The sequence below is a fragment of the Podarcis gaigeae genome, assembly GCF_964106915.1.
Source record: "Podarcis gaigeae genome assembly, chromosome: Z".
Classification (NCBI taxonomy): Eukaryota; Metazoa; Chordata; class Lepidosauria; order Squamata; family Lacertidae; genus Podarcis; species Podarcis gaigeae.
The window spans coordinates 35,677,878-35,694,752 of record NC_139691.1 but is presented as its reverse complement, the minus strand read 5'-3'; the positions used below and the strand labels follow the sequence as shown (position 1 = coordinate 35,694,752).

At 41.4% G+C, this 16,875-nt stretch overlaps 1 long non-coding RNA gene across 2 annotated transcripts in view; it reads right to left on the bottom strand.

Moving 5' to 3' along the window:
- LOC310837066 overlaps nucleotides 1-16,875 on the bottom strand; it is a 33,209-nt gene that overhangs the window by 13,525 nt on the left and 2,809 nt on the right. Inside the window, exons 2-3 of one of the 2 annotated variants that reach the window (XR_014560398.1) lie at nucleotides 15,415-15,555; nucleotides 6,182-6,342 (exon numbers count right to left, since the gene is read on the bottom strand). This is a non-coding gene — a long non-coding RNA (uncharacterized lncRNA). The remainder of the gene's footprint in view (nucleotides 1-6,181; nucleotides 6,343-15,414; nucleotides 15,556-16,875) is intronic. The other variant, XR_014560399.1, reaches the window with a different exon arrangement.

Below are 16,875 nucleotides of genomic sequence, written 5' to 3'. Positions count from 1 at the left end.
ATTGGATAGCTTAAAGCAGCCTTCCTCAACCCTGCAGTCATTTTGGACAACAGCAAGGATTAGGGTTAATTGCAGCAATAAAACTACTAGCATATTTGCAAAGCTAAGCAGGGTCCGGTATGGTTTCAAATTGTAAGGGGGACTGTGTGTTAAGAGATTCCTGCATTTCAGGGAGTTGGACTAGCTGACCCTTCCAACTTTATTATTCTATGATTCCAACTCCCATCAGCCTCAGTCAGAATAGCCAATGCCCAGTGATGATGGGTATCACAGCCCAAAACATCTGTAGGGCACCAAGTTGAGACTTAAGGAAACAGAATATCCAGGGAAGAGTTTATCAAGCTCATTGAGAGTTTTGCACAAGCCTCTGCAAGGCATCTGGTAAGCATAGCAAAGCAAATGTTTCATGCAGTGTAGATTGCATTATCAGCTTTTGATTATGATTGGGATGATTTATCACTGCCGCCACCACTAACACAATGTATTTCTAACATACCTTTTAGGTTATACACCTTCCCAAAGTGGGTTACAAATAATTAATAAAATACAACATTAAAATGCCAAGATTTGAAATAACAGTCGAAGCAGTTTGTCCTACATGAAAACAGTAACTAGATAAAATTTACCGGTAGGTTCTTAAGAGGAAACAACAATAACCATAAAGCTACCCAAATGTAAACCAGAATAAAAAAGTCTTTTTTCCAATCTTCTAAGGGACAGTGGTACCTCGGGTTACATACGCTTCAGGTTACATACACTTCAGGTTACAGACTCTGCTAACCCAGAAATAGTGCTTCAGGTTAAGAACTTTGCTTCAGGGTGAGAACAGAATCGGGCTCCAGTGGCACGGCAGCAGCAGGAGGCCCCATTAGCTAAAGTGGTGCTTCAGGTTAAGAACAGTATCAGGTTAAGTACGGACCTCCGGAACGAATTAAGTACTTAACCCGAGGTACCACTGTATTTGGATATTCCAAGGGAGGGTATTATAGAGGGATAGGGCAACCACTGAAAAGGGGGCCGAGAACAACTGCCACAGGTTAACTATGCCTACTAGCGACAATGACAATGTTTATGGTTGGAGGAAGTACGCCTCTGAATAACCCTTGCTGGGAATACCAAGTGGGGAAAGAGCTATTACACCGAGGTCCTGCTTTCAGAATTCCAGTGGGCATTTGTTTGGCAACAGAGTGAATAGGATGATGGATTAGATCCAGCCTGGCCTGGTCCAGTAGACTTTTCTTTTGTTCTTGTGATCATTCAGCAACTGTGGCTTGCCCGGCATTTTGCAGTTCTCAGAAATGGAGACCTACCTTAACCATAAAAGCTTTTTAAAAAATATATTAACTTCAGAAATTGTTTTTTTTCCCCTTAAAAGAATCAAAGGTTAAGAATAGGTCACCCCCTGCTTTGAGATACAACCCACCGTTCAGTCTGTGGGCATGACTCTCAATGAGTGAGGCAGACAAATATGTAAGGAACAAGCTAACTTCCCTTCTTGATCATTTAGGACAGAGGTTACTCCTTGTCAAGAAGCTTTTAAAGGTGGGTGGGCTGTAGTTCAGCAGCTGAGTATGTACTTTGACTGTATAGGAAGCCAGATTCACTAGCCAGTACATATAGTTTAAAAGATCTCTGGTAGAGGAGCTAGAAAATTCCCCTGGATTGTTGCTGCAAGCCAGAACAGACCATAGATGGACCGATGGCTTGAATATATGTCTGTGCCTTGTCACATAATCTGCTCTGGCCAATTGATGCTCAAGAGATTTTTTGTGGAGAGGCCAAACTTGATACCTTGTAGCTCCCATTTTTGGCCAGAGCATGGCAAGGATTCTGGATCCCTGCCTGACATCCTCCCAAGGTCATGACCTGTAGTAAGCTTGACCCTTTGTCCTACAAGAATAATGCTTATGCCTAAAGCATTCCTGGACAGGTCTGCTGAAACTCTTCTGGATCCTGCAAGTAAAGAGGCTCTTCTCTCTGGGCGTCTTGTTTTATTTTTGAATTGCTGTAAGGATTTCCCTCCACCCACCCTAACTACCTCCTTGAGGAGTTATTGCAGCTTTTAGAGGGTGATAAATTAGATACAGCCCTTTAAAGCCTACAACTGGCAGTGGAATTTTTCTTTCCTCTCCTAAAGTTGAAAATCATCTGCCTTCAGATTTCCAGTCTTTTGGCAACGGGCTGTGGTAAATTAATATGCTGAGTCAACAAGCCATCTTCCAATTCTGGTTGCTCTGCACTTGGGAAAATGCTGATGTGTGTGTGTGGTCTTGCATGCATGCATGCGCGCGCGCACACACACACACACAAACTGCTTTGTGACAGATCTGGCTGGCTTTCTCCACTAATGAAAGTCATTGTTTTGGATCCAATGGTTTAGAAATTCTTTCACCAAGGACAATCTGTCCCCATTAGATAGACATAACTTGCTTAGGCTGCCTGCCTGCCTGCCAGGCTATTACTTTTCCATTGTTATCTGACTACAGCCATCAACTGTATAGACACTGGAGTGATAAAAATGTGTCCAGCTGACACACAAGCTGATATCCAGCTGCCTGCAAGCTCCATAAATCTCTCTCCCCCTCGTTTTTTATAAGCAAAGCTAGCACTCAGATTCCAGGGGCCTTTGGACAAGTATCCTGTTTCTGCCAACCCTGAGTGGTGTGGCTCAAGTTCCTCTTTATTAACAAGTCGGGTTGGGGAGCTGTCCAGCACTGTAAGGGGCAGCTCCTTGGGAAGTTTTTCTGTAGCAGGAAAGGAGCTGTCCAGTCAAGAAGCCACGTTGTGCCAGCTGAGCTGGGAATTCAAGCTGAGTTTCTCCACCCGACATCCAACATTTTCTCACTAGAAAACACTAGCAATTCCTATAGACTTGGGGAGTGCACATGTCAATAAAACTTCTGCCGAGATTGCCATCAACTCCCGTATGTTGTCACAGCCATATTCTGCGAAGAGCCATAATGCTTCTACATGCAGAGTCATAGAAAAATAGGGTTGGCAAGGGTCCAGAAGCCCATCTGCTTGATGCCAGTAATTCCGAGCTACAGCATCCCACAACAGATGGCTGTCCAGCCTCTACTTGAAAACCTCTGTTGTGGGAGAGTGAACACCCACAGTAACTGGTTCCATTGCTGAACTGCTTGGACAGTTCCAAGCTTAGTCAGTATCATAGATAAGCTAGCTCTCTGGACTAGCTCCAGAAAGTGGGACCCACTCAGCCATGAAGCTCACTGGATGACCTTGGGGAGGTCACCATCTCTCAGATTAACCTACTTCATGGGGTTGCCATGAAGATGGAATAAAATGGAAGAGGGGTGGAGTAAAAAGTTAGTTTAAAAAATAGGAGGTAGATTTTTCAGGACTGTGTTTATAACTTGAATCTGTGGCAGGTAAGAAACTGCATAAAATGTGACCTTGGGCACATAATTCAGTTACCTAAGAGCACCATATTTGAGTTTGCTTTAAATGAAGTTTAAAATAAAGGCATACAGGTAGGTGGTGGGTTCAATGCTTCATCTCAGAAGCCAAAAGACTTGTTGAATATGGTATCTGGGGGTTGGGGAAGGGGCTTAGTGTTCTTAAAAAAGATTATTTTCCCTGCCAGTGAATAACAGTAGAATATGCTATTCATTCAGATTGGCTTTGAGCATGCCACTACCTCACGTGTGTATCCTTCATAAGAGAAGAAAAGCTACAGTCTTCCACCTTCTACCTGGTCCCCTCTCTCAGAGCAAAGCAGTTGGCTGGCTGCCTCCCTCTCTTACATTTGCACAACTAGCTGGGCAGGTGAAACAAAGATTCTGTATCCTGAAAGGAATCTAGATCTTGTAGGAAAGCTAGCTGAATCACCATAACTGAATGAAGAAATCTGAAGCTTACATCAGAAGCTGGGAAGTGGGATGACAGTTGCATGGTCCAGAATCTAGGAGGGAACATGGGCATTTTCTCATTTCACATGGATCTGTCATGACTCCAGCATTGAATCCAAGGCTACAGTGTTGCCAGCTAAGGAATGAGCTCCTGGGTCTCACCCTAAGGCTGCTAATCAGAGGGCCACTCAACCTGGTAGGCAGGAGTCTGCTGAACCACATATCATAGTATAGTACCTCTGGTTGCGAACAGGATCTGTTCCAGAGCCCCATTCGCAACCTGAGCAGAATGCAACCTGCGTCTGTGTGTCTGCAGGTCGCGAGTCGCTGCTTCTGTGCATGTGCGTGACGTCATTTTGAGCATCTGTGCATGCGCGAGTGGCGAAACCCGGAAGTAACCCATTCCGTTACTTCCAAGTCGCCATGGGACACAACCTGAAAAGATTTAACCTGAAGCAAACGTAACAAGAGGTATGACTGTATTTCTGGTATGCTGACCATAATAAATTGATGAGACGCTAGTGATAATGATATCTCATACCCCAAGGCCTATAGATATGGAGCCAGGAGCCTCTTGAGCATCTTCTTCTTGGCCCAATGAATCAAGTGACTTACATGCTACCTTATCACTTCAGTGGTGCAGAGAGCACACCAGATAAGAAGTCATAGAGCACAGGAGCAATACAATATTCAGACCAGAGAGCTGGCTCTTTAAGAGACACCATTTCTCCCATAAGGGGGTACAGCATGTTGCTTACTAGGAGCTCTCCTTGCTTTTGTAGCACCCAACTTGCATTGCCCTAGGCTGTCCTCAGCAGGATAAGACCAGACCAGACAGCAACAGGACAGAATAGATCAAATTGCAGCTTTCAGTTTTTCGTCTCGTGATTTAGATTGCCTGGGTACAAATATTTCATGTGCTTTTCTACAGCACACTTGCCTAAAAGAACAAAGATGGATAATCTTATGCTTGATTGTCCCTAGGAATGTGATACATTCTTTGCCCCCTTTTCCCACCCTCCCTTCTATTACGGTTTCATTACATCTTCCTTCAAGTGCTGCAAGCTTCACTACATAACTGATTTATTTCTTAAAAACAAAATATAGATGATTTCTTCCCCAGCACCGCTTGGCAATATTGTTATTTTCTGTACATCTGGCTTATCATTTGCTTGGCTTGTTATCATAAACAGCTCTAATTCCCATCTAAATCTTTCTCAATCCTCAGCAGCATAATTTGCTAAATTCCACATGCAAGGAGCTTTTTAAATACTCAAGCTGCTTAGAATTCTTTATATTGTTCTTTAATCTCTTCAGCATACTTTTCACTCCTGATATCATGCTCTAAAACTCTGGCTCCGTTCTGCCATATCAATACAGGGGTGAGGGATCTGTGGCCCTCCAGACATCTTTGGACTACAACTCCCATTATCTCTTGCCATTGATTATGCTCTCTGGGATTGATGGGAGGCAAATTCTAACAACATCTGGACGGCCACAGGTTTCCCATCCCCAAAGTAATAGGAAAGCCAAGATAAATTAATTCATCCTGCAGCAAGAGATTTCCATCATGTATACTTCATCTTACCTTATTACATGTCTAATCTGGAACTCCTAAACACCAATTCCAGCAAATACTTCAAGATGTAAGTTCTGAAGTGCACCCAGATGCAAATGGAAAAGAATGTGGGGAAAGTTGTGAAAAAGGAGAGGTGGAGAAGTTGCTATCAAATCCACTGCTGGTAAATTTAGGGGCATAGAAAATTACAGTTCTCCACTAGTCATACCCATGGTCCATCAAGCTCAGTGTATTTTACACAGACTGACAACCACTTTCCAGGTTTCAGGAAGAATGCTCACCTAGCACTACTTGGAGATGTCAGGGATTGAACCTAGGATCTTCTGCATGCAAAGCAGATACTATTCAACTGTGTTATGTCTTTCCCTTTTCCCTGGAAACAGGGGGGTCCTACTTTTTGGAATCAATCAGTATTAGAATCTACGGAATCAAAAACATGGCCTGCAGGGTCTGGTCCACTAGCCAGATCCAGTTCCCCACCCCTGCCATAACTATACCTGGGGAAACCTCCAGTATCAAGGACTCCCTCCAGATCCTCAATGTTACCTTTTGGATAGGAACCTATTTACAGTTCAACTTGCTCTCCCTAGACAAATGCACACTCTACCTTAGGGTGCAGCTTGATCTACATGTAACCTAACAGGGAGAAAGCCCCACAGAATATAGTGCATCTTCAAATAAGACACAGCTAATCTTCAAATAAGACAATGAAAAATGATTCAAAAACTGGCACTTTATTCCAGGAGTAAGGTACCTTTGAACTGTTGTGAGAATACAACTCTCATTATCCCTGACTATTGGCCAGGCTGTGACTGATGGGAGTTCAGAGTCAAACAATATCTGAAGGGCCACAGGTTCCCCATCATTTATTTATTCCATTAAAAAACTAAAAACCTGTACAGTGGTACCTCGGGTTAAGTACTTAATTCGTTCTGGAGGTCCGTTCTTAACCTGAAACTGTTCTTAACCTGAAGCACCACTTTAGCTAATGGGGCCTCCTGCTGCTGCCGCGCTGCCGGAGCACAATTTCTGTTCTCATCCTGAAGCAAAGTTCTTAACCTGAAGCACTATTTCTGGGTTAGCGGAGTCTGTAACCTGAAGCGTATGCAAATTGAAGCGCATGTAACCTGAGGTACCACTGTACAAACAAACAAAATAGATTAGCTTAGCTCTCTATTACACAGTACCTGTTAAACTCACAAAAGGGAGGTGAAAGAGTAAAGTAAAAAACAGAACCAGGGGGTGTTAGATTATTCTGAATTAATAATAATCATGGATCCTGGGTATTTGGCTGAAAATAGGCATATAGGGTTTTTTCTTCCATGTTGGCCCCATTTCAGAAGAAGAAAACATAATTAGGGAAGAAAAAATAGAAGGTAGACATTTTCTCTCTCTTTTAAGGTGTTTGAAAAATGAAATTTTATTGCACATGAGGAGAATGAAAAATTAAGTAAGATTAAAAATGTTAAAAGAAAATGTGTTAAAGGAACCAATTACATCCAATTATTTCACACAGGTAAAAAGGCACCCACTTGTCTGTAATCACTTTTTAGAGAGGAGGGTTTTTTGTAGCTTGTTTTACTCATTTAAATCCTAAAATAAACAAGTTATAGCTAATATATTTATTTATTTTACAGTCCATTTTATTATTAGGAAATTGTATTTATTATTTTTATTTCATTTATTAAGAAAATGGCTCAGCATCTCAAGTCTGATTCATATATTACCAGCAATGCCACATTACACAGCAACATCATTGCCAATGTCTGAAGAGAGCTGATTGTGTGGTTACAGTGTGGTTCCCAGGCCAATGTCAGGTGCCTCCAGATGCTGGTATATTTCTGTTGTGTCCCACCATCTTCCTGGTAGTACCAGTCCTGAATTAAACAAAACCTCGGAAGAAGAGCGGGACCATATAGGTAGCCTTATCTTACCGGGCTCCCTGCAAGATAGCTATCTGAGACTTGCTCTGTAAACAGTGCCAGATTTATGTATAAGCTAAACAAGCTATAGCTTAGGGTCCCACTCCATTGGGGGCTCCCAAAAAATTTAAAGGAAAAAACCTGGATGTACATTTCCAAAATATAAGATAAAGAATAAATAAAATAAAGCGTACATACAGCAACAGTGTTTTATGTTGTGTAGGCTCCTATGATGTAAGTAATGGGCCCAGCCTGCTAGCCTGCTCCCTAAAATATCACATATTTTGTTACGTGCAAATGGCTTTAGATACCTATTAGGTCCATAAATTACCATATAGCATATATTCAACACACAAAAAACTGCAACAATTTGTTGTTGACAAAGGACAGCTGGACATATAAAGGGCCCCATTACGTTCAGTAGCTTAGGGCCTCACCTCATCAGACCTAAATCTGGTCCTGTCTGTAAACCCACCAAACAGTTCCATGGCCTCTCTAGAAAGGCGTAATAATGAACCATGTGGCAGGAATGGGGCAGATTCAGCACTAATACAGAGAAATGTATATAGAAACCAAGTTTCTGGCTTAAGACTGTGGGAGGGGACCTGTATTAAGAGTAACAACCTAACAGGCAGGGAAGAATTGCAAAGGAGAAGAATTAACCCTCTATTTTCCTCCCTTTAGTTCTGTCAGCAGTGGTGGCAGAGGGGGCAAATAGGTTCCGTGATTTTTGCCCCAAGAATAATCAAGTGAAAGACATTCTCACACTGAGATATGTTCTGCAATATTGATATTTTAGTGGCCTGCAAAAAAAAAAAAAAAAATCCATGTCAATTCGCTTGCTGTAGAAATCACCTTTCCCTCCAGTATCTTGTAGCTGCCAAAAAATATTTCAAGGTGAAACTAACAAAAAACAAAAAAACACCAGTCCACAATTCCCTAGATATCTTATGTGATGTGGCAACAGCAGATGATATTATCAGATCCAGGAACAACTCAGTTAAGCCCATTCTCAGCTGAAACCCCAACTTTATAGCATATAGTAATAAAATATGTTCCTGTTACCACTGAGAATCTTTTTTTTTAATTATTCTTTCAAGCATTTTGAGTAAAATATGTACAATTCCGCTCTTTAGAAGGGAGATATATGTAAGTAACCAATGAGGGAGAGCACAGTGTTCTCCTTGTGCTGCTCCTCCACAAATCATTTCCCAACTTGATAACTCTCTTGCAATCAATATTAAAGCATGCTTCCTGATTGAAGATCAAGGTTACAATTCAATCTTACATTTCCATTACACAACCAAGTTCTCTATGATTTATGAGTGGAATGGATAAACCTGATTGGAGTATATATTATTATTTTATACACTGCTGACAACAAGATATTGAAGTTTATATGGCTAATGCTGAGGACTGAATTAAATCATAATATTGTGTATAAGGCTATATTAATTCAGGTCACAGTCCTAAACATATTTACTAGGGAGTGCCAATCAGAAGGTTGGCGGTTCAAATCCCCATGAGCTCCCGTTGCTCGGTCCCTGCTCCTGCCAACCTAGCAGTTTGAAAGCACGTCAAAGTGCAAGTAAATAAATAGGTACCACTCCGGTGGGAAGGTAAACGGCATTTCCGTGCGCTGCTCTGGTTTGCCAGAAGCGGCTTAGTCATGCTGGCCACATGACCTGGAAGCTGTACGCCAGCTCCCTCAGCCAGTAAAGTGAGATGAGTGCCACAACCCCAGAGTCGGCCAAGACTGGACCTAACGGTCAGGGGTCCCTTTACCTTTAAGGCCCACGGTGAGATTTACTTCTGAGTAAATGTACACAGAATTGTACTCTTCATTCTCAGCATTAGCTTTAGAATGCTTTCTTCTCCATTCCCCACAAAAGGTAAGTATTGTTCTCCACCACACAACTACTGGTTTTATGCAATGTGGTCTGCAAACAAGTTGACAAGATGCAGTCTGATTTCAGCACCACAGCATTCTGGATAGCTCCCTACACCCAAATCCTTAAGGGAAAACATACTCTGTTATTCTTCTTGCATCTACTTTCCTTATTTATGCTTAAAAACAAACAACTTGCTTTTATCCTGTCTACAAGCAGGCCACACATCCTTCCTGAGTTGAGAAGGGCATAACCTGCTTATCTTTTTCAGTCCTAGTGCTGTCTCATAGACTCTTACTACATGTGATCTTTCTTGCTTTGTTAAGAATTTCATCCTCCTAACTACTTGGACCACGGAACCATAACCTGACCCTAAGTTTATCTCTGATCTCAGTGCTGTGGTGCTTAGCACTAAGATCAAAGAGAACTGTCTCTTATTTTAGCACTGAGATTTGAGATAACAGATCTCTGCCTCCTGGTGTCCTAGAATGTCAGGTGATTGACAGGTGGGCATGGTTTGCCTAAAATGGCTTCACTGGGGCCAACAATATGGCAACACTGCTTTACAGCAGCTATATGAAAATGTGCGGCTGAGGAACCCCCCCCTGAAAATGTAGAAGCTGTGGAATAAGTCCTAGTCTTAAGAAACCACATGATATCCCTCACCATGTTGAGGGGGTTAACTGCTATGAATCTATTTCGGTCAAAAAAAAAAAATATCTGCATGTCAATCTGTCACTTTTCCAAATGGGGTGATCAAAGACTGGCATTTCCTTGTGAGCTTGTGATGAATCCCATTGCTAACCAAGACTATCATATGCATACCTAACAATTATCTTCAGGTGCCAACTGCCAAAAATAGTTGAAAGGAAATGGAGACAGCGAGTCAAAGTAAGTCAGCAAACAAGAAAATCTGCTACATTCAGATTCCTTCAAACAATACCAAGTCTGCTTTGTAGCCTGTGATTACAGGTAATGAGGCTATATTAGGCAGCCGTGTATGAAATTCAGTATAGAAGTAGAAGGACAGGTAATGGAAGCAGAATCATAAGGCCAGGTAACATGACTTTCCCTTTGATACTCAGAATTTTTCATTATCATTCTATGTACCACCACATCAGAGAGCATTTTAATAACTAGCATTTTCTCTGATGTGGTAACTTGCCATTCTCACATGTTGTTGGCATCCATCTGTCTCGAGAGAAAATGGGAGAGTGTGCCATTGGGGTAAAGTCACACCATTGGAGAGTTGCAGAGCATGCTGTGGCTATAGAGACCAATATGGGAAAGATAGGCTTTGTTGCAGCAGAGACAGTTAGGCATCTGTTTTCGCTGTTACAGATGCACCATGGCATTTTTTCTCTCTGCGCTCCTTCCAGAGGGCATTCCTCCTCTGTTCACTGGATACTGACTGTGTGTCCCCAGGCACTGCAGTCATCTGCAAGGGATTCCCACATGGCAGGGGTTAATATTGCCAGCCTTCACGTCACATTTGCAGAGATCTTTATAGCACAAACAGACCTGGTGCCTCAAGCCAGCTCGTGGGGATCCTGCCGTCTTCCATTCTGTGTACATGACCAAGCCAGCATAGACATTGCAGAGGCAGAAGTGCAAGCATGCTGAGAATGTGGGCTTGGAAGAGCACATCTTTTTTTGAAACTTTGTCCTGCCATGTGATGCCCAAAAGCCTCCTGACACAGAGCATATGGAAGGCATTGAGGCATGATTCCTGGTGGGTGTAAGTTGTCCACAATTCACTTCCGTAAAGCAGTGTGCTCAATTTTCCCCACTTGAAGAATTTGGGAGCACATAACTATAAGCTAGGGGAAAATGGGTTGTAAACACTTTTGCCCTTGAATAAGTGCTACTAAATGCTAGATACAATGCTCCAAGTCCAAATGTTTCTAGCCAGATGCAATCTCCTCAGCAAGAATAGCACTGTGATAAGCCTTGCAGTGCTGTTGGAATTGGACTTGGATTGGCAGGCCCAGCTGGAGAAGGAGGAAGAACCAGAGGTGGGCTGAACTGCAGGAACCTGAGTTGGAGATGGGAATCTCCCCTTTCTGTCCTAACTTCAGCTAGTTTGGAAGGGGAAACAGGGATGCCAGGTCTCCCCTCCAACCCTTTTCTGGAGGAGGGAGTCAGTGGAGGGTGGGGAAGGCTTTGATCAGCTGATGGGAGAGGTTAAATAGGAGGTGGCCATGACCGAACAGTAGGTGCTACCTCTGCAGATAGCAGACCCACTCAACCCAGCAAAGCATGCAAGCTCAGCATTCCTGCAAACTGGGAGAGTCTCATGAGTAGGCATGCCACATTTCATTTTTTAAAGCTTTGTAGGAAGGAAAGAGAAAAATTGTTAGGATATCTTTGTTGCTTCTGTTCAGTTCTGAGCTCCCTGCCCTGCTCCTGAATTCCTGAATCATGACTCCTGAGCACTCTGCTGCTGAGGCTGTACCATTTGACTGAATAAAAATCTCTTATGTACAAGTTGCTCTGACTACATGTTTTGGGTAGGAGGAAAGATGAGCACAACCTTTTTTCTAAGCCCATACTTTCTATTCCTAACTCCATTAAAATTGGAAACATGTTCCCATAGCCTCTGGCTGTATTAATACATGTGCAAAGTAAAAATGAATAATAATAAAATGTTGATTTTTGTGGAATTTATTTTTTTAAAATGATATTTTATTAAGTTTTAAGAATAACAACAAACAGAAAAAGGAAAAAACACATACACAAAAATATAAAGTTATAAAATACAAAAAATACAGAAATTTAACTTAGAAAAAAAAGAAAAAAGAAAAACAAAAAAGAAAAGAAAAGGCACATTAAAAAAATCCCTCTTTTTAATTCCTCATCTTTGGTTCACTTATTTTCCTGACTTCCTCACATCTCCCTTTTTTTTATCCCTTTTGAAAATTAGTTCAGCAAATTCATATCCAATTAATTTATCTATTATCAATCCAATCTTATTTTTTACCTTGTTGCTAGAACCCCTTCAGTTCATTTCAATGTCATTAACATTCAAAATTTTTACAATGTTTCCGTAGATAAATTTTAAATTTCCTCCAATCTTCTTCCACCAACTCTTCTCCCTGGTCTCGGATTCTGCCAGTCATTTCCGCCATTTCCATGTAGTCCATTGCTTGCATCTGTCATTCTTCCAGAGTGGGTAGGTCTTGTGTCTTCCAATGCTTTGCGATGAGTATTCTTGCTGCTGCTGTAGATTTTTGTGGAATTTAGTCTCAGAATGGACAATGTGTTTTGAAAATGGGTTAAATCACACTAAGTCCCACTCAGAGTAGACATGCTGGGTTGCATCCAATGCTAGTCCCACTCAGAGTCCACTTATTGAAGAAGAAGAAGAGTTTGGATTTGATATCCCGCCTTTCACTCCCTTTAAGGAGTCTCAAAGCGGCTAACATTCTCCTTTTCCTTCCTCCCCCACAACAAACACTCTGTGAGGTGAGTGGGGCTGAGAGACTTCAGAGAAGTGTGACTGGCCCAAGGTCACCCAGCAGCTGCATGTGGAGGAGCGGAGACACGAACCCGGTTCCCCAGATTATGAGACTACCGCTCTTAGCCACTACACCACACTGGCTCTCCAGTTAATAGACACAACTAACTTAGGTTCATTTATATCAGTTGGTCAACTTTATGAAAAACATAGCTGGATACAACCCAATGAATTGGATGGGCTTACATTTATGTTAATTTAATTTAAGGGAATCTCTTCGGAGCATGACTAGCATTGGATATATCTCTATCTCTATCTATCTATCATCTATCTATCTATATCTATCATCTATCTATCTATCTCTCTATCTCTCTATCTATCATCTATCTATCTAGCATCTATCTATCTATCTATCTATCTATCTATCTATCTATCTATCATCTATCTATCTATCTATCTATCTATCTATCTATCTATCATCTATCCATCTATCTATCATCTATCATCTTAGGCCTTTTAAAAAAAAAGCAGCCATAGACAAGGGGAAAGAGATATGAATCAGGACCATGGAGACAGAGACAGCATTCCACCACACTGTTTCTGCCCTAAACATACACAAATATGTCATTTCAACAAATAGCACTTTCAGGAGTGAAGGTAAATGGAAACTTCAGGGGGATATTTAATTGGGAATAATTGCATAGAGGAAGGGTTTTTTTAAAAGCTACTTATACTCCATGGTTTCAATCTGGATCAGTCCTTCCCTCACCCCTCAAATGTAAAGTGGAAAAGAAACAATCACGTGATAGATGTCCTGCCTATTCATAGTTGTATTCTCAAGAAAGCATGCTTAGGAATGGGCTACAAGACTCAAAGAGGAAAGTTCTTTTAACTTCCTCATGAGTTTTAATACCAGGATGATTATCAAGTCAAGCAGGATGGCATATAAGAATATCATTGTTTAACTTTTTAAAAGCCACTCAAATCCCCATAGATAAGGAAGTAGCTCAAACACTGAGAACCGTGCAAATCTGTGTTCCAGTTGTTGTTTTTGTGCTGCCTTTGGTCCATCAAGAATCTCCCTTGCTGTATTATGACACTGATGCTTTAAGATGGCCAAAATTGATTCTGCCAGACAGCAAAAGCTAAATAAAGCTCACAATGCTATCAAATGGCTTCATAAACTTTGAAATACAGCTATAATGTCACAAGTGACTAGTTTATACAAAGATAAAAAGAGAGAAGACAAACATGTAATGCTCTTAATCCGAGCAGAAATCAATGTATTGATTTAGGGGGGGTGATTTAAATAATATTGAAATAGTAAACAGGGCAAGGTTCCAAAGCACTATTGAATGAAGCCCTATGGGACTTCCAGTTGCAATTCTATGCCCACTGGCCTAGGAGTAAGTTAACTGAAGTCAATAGGACTCATGTCTGAGTAGGCATGTATAGGATTGGGCTGTTAGACATGTTTTTTCATAGTTATGTTTTTTTAAAAAAGGAAGGAAGGAAGGAAGGAAGGAAGGAAGGAAGGAAGGAAGGAAGGAAGGAAGGTAGTATTTGATATGACATTGCAAATATAGAATTCAATATGCCATCAGGTTCAGCTATTCAAAGGAGAAGGGAGAATGTGGCTCCTTAAGTCAGCTAGACAACTCTTCAGCTCTCAAAATGGTTTGCAACCTAATTTATAATGTTACGTGCAATGGAATTATTCATTGTTTTGCACCATCTGTATATTCCATAAAGACTTTAAAAAACAATAATAATTCAAGATTTATCCCTGCAGAGAGTTCCTGATCGTGTTGTGTTGAAATGAAGGGAAAGGAAGCTATCTTATTATTTTCCCTCGTGGCTTTTAGGAGGATGTTGGTGCAATAGGAGGAATGCATTAAGAAAAAGGCCCAGTAATAGATCTCTCTCTCTCTCTCTCTCTCTCTCTCTCTCTCTCTCTTTCTCCTCTAAGCCTCCATAAGCTAGCAAATCAAGACCGGTACATTAAATCAATTGTTAGAAATATTTGTAGAGACATCTTTCCTATCATCCCTTTGACCGCCCAGTGTTCGCTAATGTCCTCATTTAATACCACAGAAGCCCCTTTTGAGGATAGTTTTACATTTATCCAGAATACACATTACTTTTAACAACATGCATTCCACTGAGACCAATTCTTCCACTGCAGTTTTCACATAAGCAGTCTGGCACTGACATAGATATACACTTATTAACATATCATGCTCCATTTTGCCACAAATACTCTGTCACTCATGATAAAATGACACTACTACCAACCTACAGACACAGATACGCGCGCACACACACACACACACAGTTTTCTCCCAGAGCTTGTTTTGAAACCTAAACGCATTAAGCAGGCCTGGAAAGAGATGCTGTTTTGAAAGATGACCCATGAACTGGGATTCTGAGCATGATGTTTCTGTTACCACTAAATGGGCATTTATCAAATGTTTATTAAGATGACTGCAGAACAAGGTGGGAAATGATAAATCCCTCATGAAGAAGGATTGCGTTTTGGCTTCCTCTAACGAAGCAGCATTCATCATTCCTCTCCACTCCTGCCACCCTCCCATTTCCTGTTGAAAAGATGCTTCTGAAAGTAGTTTTCTGCTTAGTCATACTATCTATCAGAGGAGATGTAAGAAATCAATACACCTGCAGGAGAAAATGAGCTCACCATTTACATTTGTTCCCTCTCCTGCTTTTTCTCTCTGCTTCTATCCATACAGATACTGAGTATGCCTCGCAGTAATGTATCTGAAAAATCGCTGGCCATTAACTTTCATTGCCAGGTTGGGTGTTTAACCTGAACCTTCAGCTGAAAAGCAAGCAAAAGAAAAGAAGGTGAAGTTTGCTTTGATTATGAAGCTATCTGGAACATTGGCTTGCCATTTATATTCATTTTTATAGCAACAACTGGGGGGGGGACGCTCACATAATTGGCCATAGCACATGACCGTTAATATTATTTAGTACAGCAGTGAAACTCATGGGATGGATTGTGCCCTTCACTTCAAAGCAACTTTAGCCAGTAGGATCAACTTAGACCAAAGGACAATATGGTGCCCCCCTTCCAAACACACATACATTTGCTTGCTTGCTTGCTTGCTTGCTTGCTTGCTTGCTTGCTTGCTTGCTTTCCTGCCCTTCCACCCAAAGGCACCCAGGGCAGTGAACACAAAAACAATAAAGTAAAGAAAACATCTAAAAACAATTATAATACAGCTGCAGACTGGGAAATATATCTACTTGAAAGGTTTGTTGGAGGAGGCAGGCCTTCAGTAGAAGTCAAAAAGACAACAGAAGTGGCACCTGCCTAATATATAATGGGAGGGGGAATCCAAAGGGTAGGTGTCACCATTCCTGTACCATGTGAAATGGGGTTCCTGATAAGATGGGTGGAATATACACACATATAAAAACCGTTCTGAAATATATATTTTTAAAAGCGTTTTTAAAAATACATTGAATTTTCCATATAGACTCACCATCTCAGTCTAGTGCCACATTGTATACTACACTAAAAACACACTTAAAACGTTTTATTAGCAGCTGTATAACTGTGTCCATGGTTTCGGCAGGTCACCCTCACCTGAAGAACACAGGGATCAACTGGGTGGAATGTCTAGACATGGCTGGCAGCTGAATTTTACTTCAGCCCAGTGACGGAGCTTCATGCTCTGGCACCGGGGTGAAGGGCAGGCAGGGGCAGGACTGTCACTGCCCCCCCTCCAACCCCCTGGCATCTGCTGCCTGAGGCTGCTGTCTCACTCGGCCTAATGATAGAGCCAGCCCTGTTAGTACAGACTGATAAAAGTTTAAACAAAAAAATTCCTTCCAGTAGCGCCTTAAAGACCAACTAAGTTATTTCTTGGTACCAAGAACTAACTTAGTTGGTCTTTAAGGTGCTACTGGAAGGAATTTTTTTGTTTTGACTATGGCAGACCAACACGGCTACCTATCTGTAACTGATAAAAGTTTAGTTCATTGTGGGCAGATTTTCAGCATATATTCTGAGGATATCCAATGCTTCCAGTTTTTTGGAATGAGATATATGATATACCCCACCTGCAAACCTAGCAGTTTGAAAGCACGTCAAAGTTCAAGTAGATAAATAGGTACCACTCTGGCAGGAAGG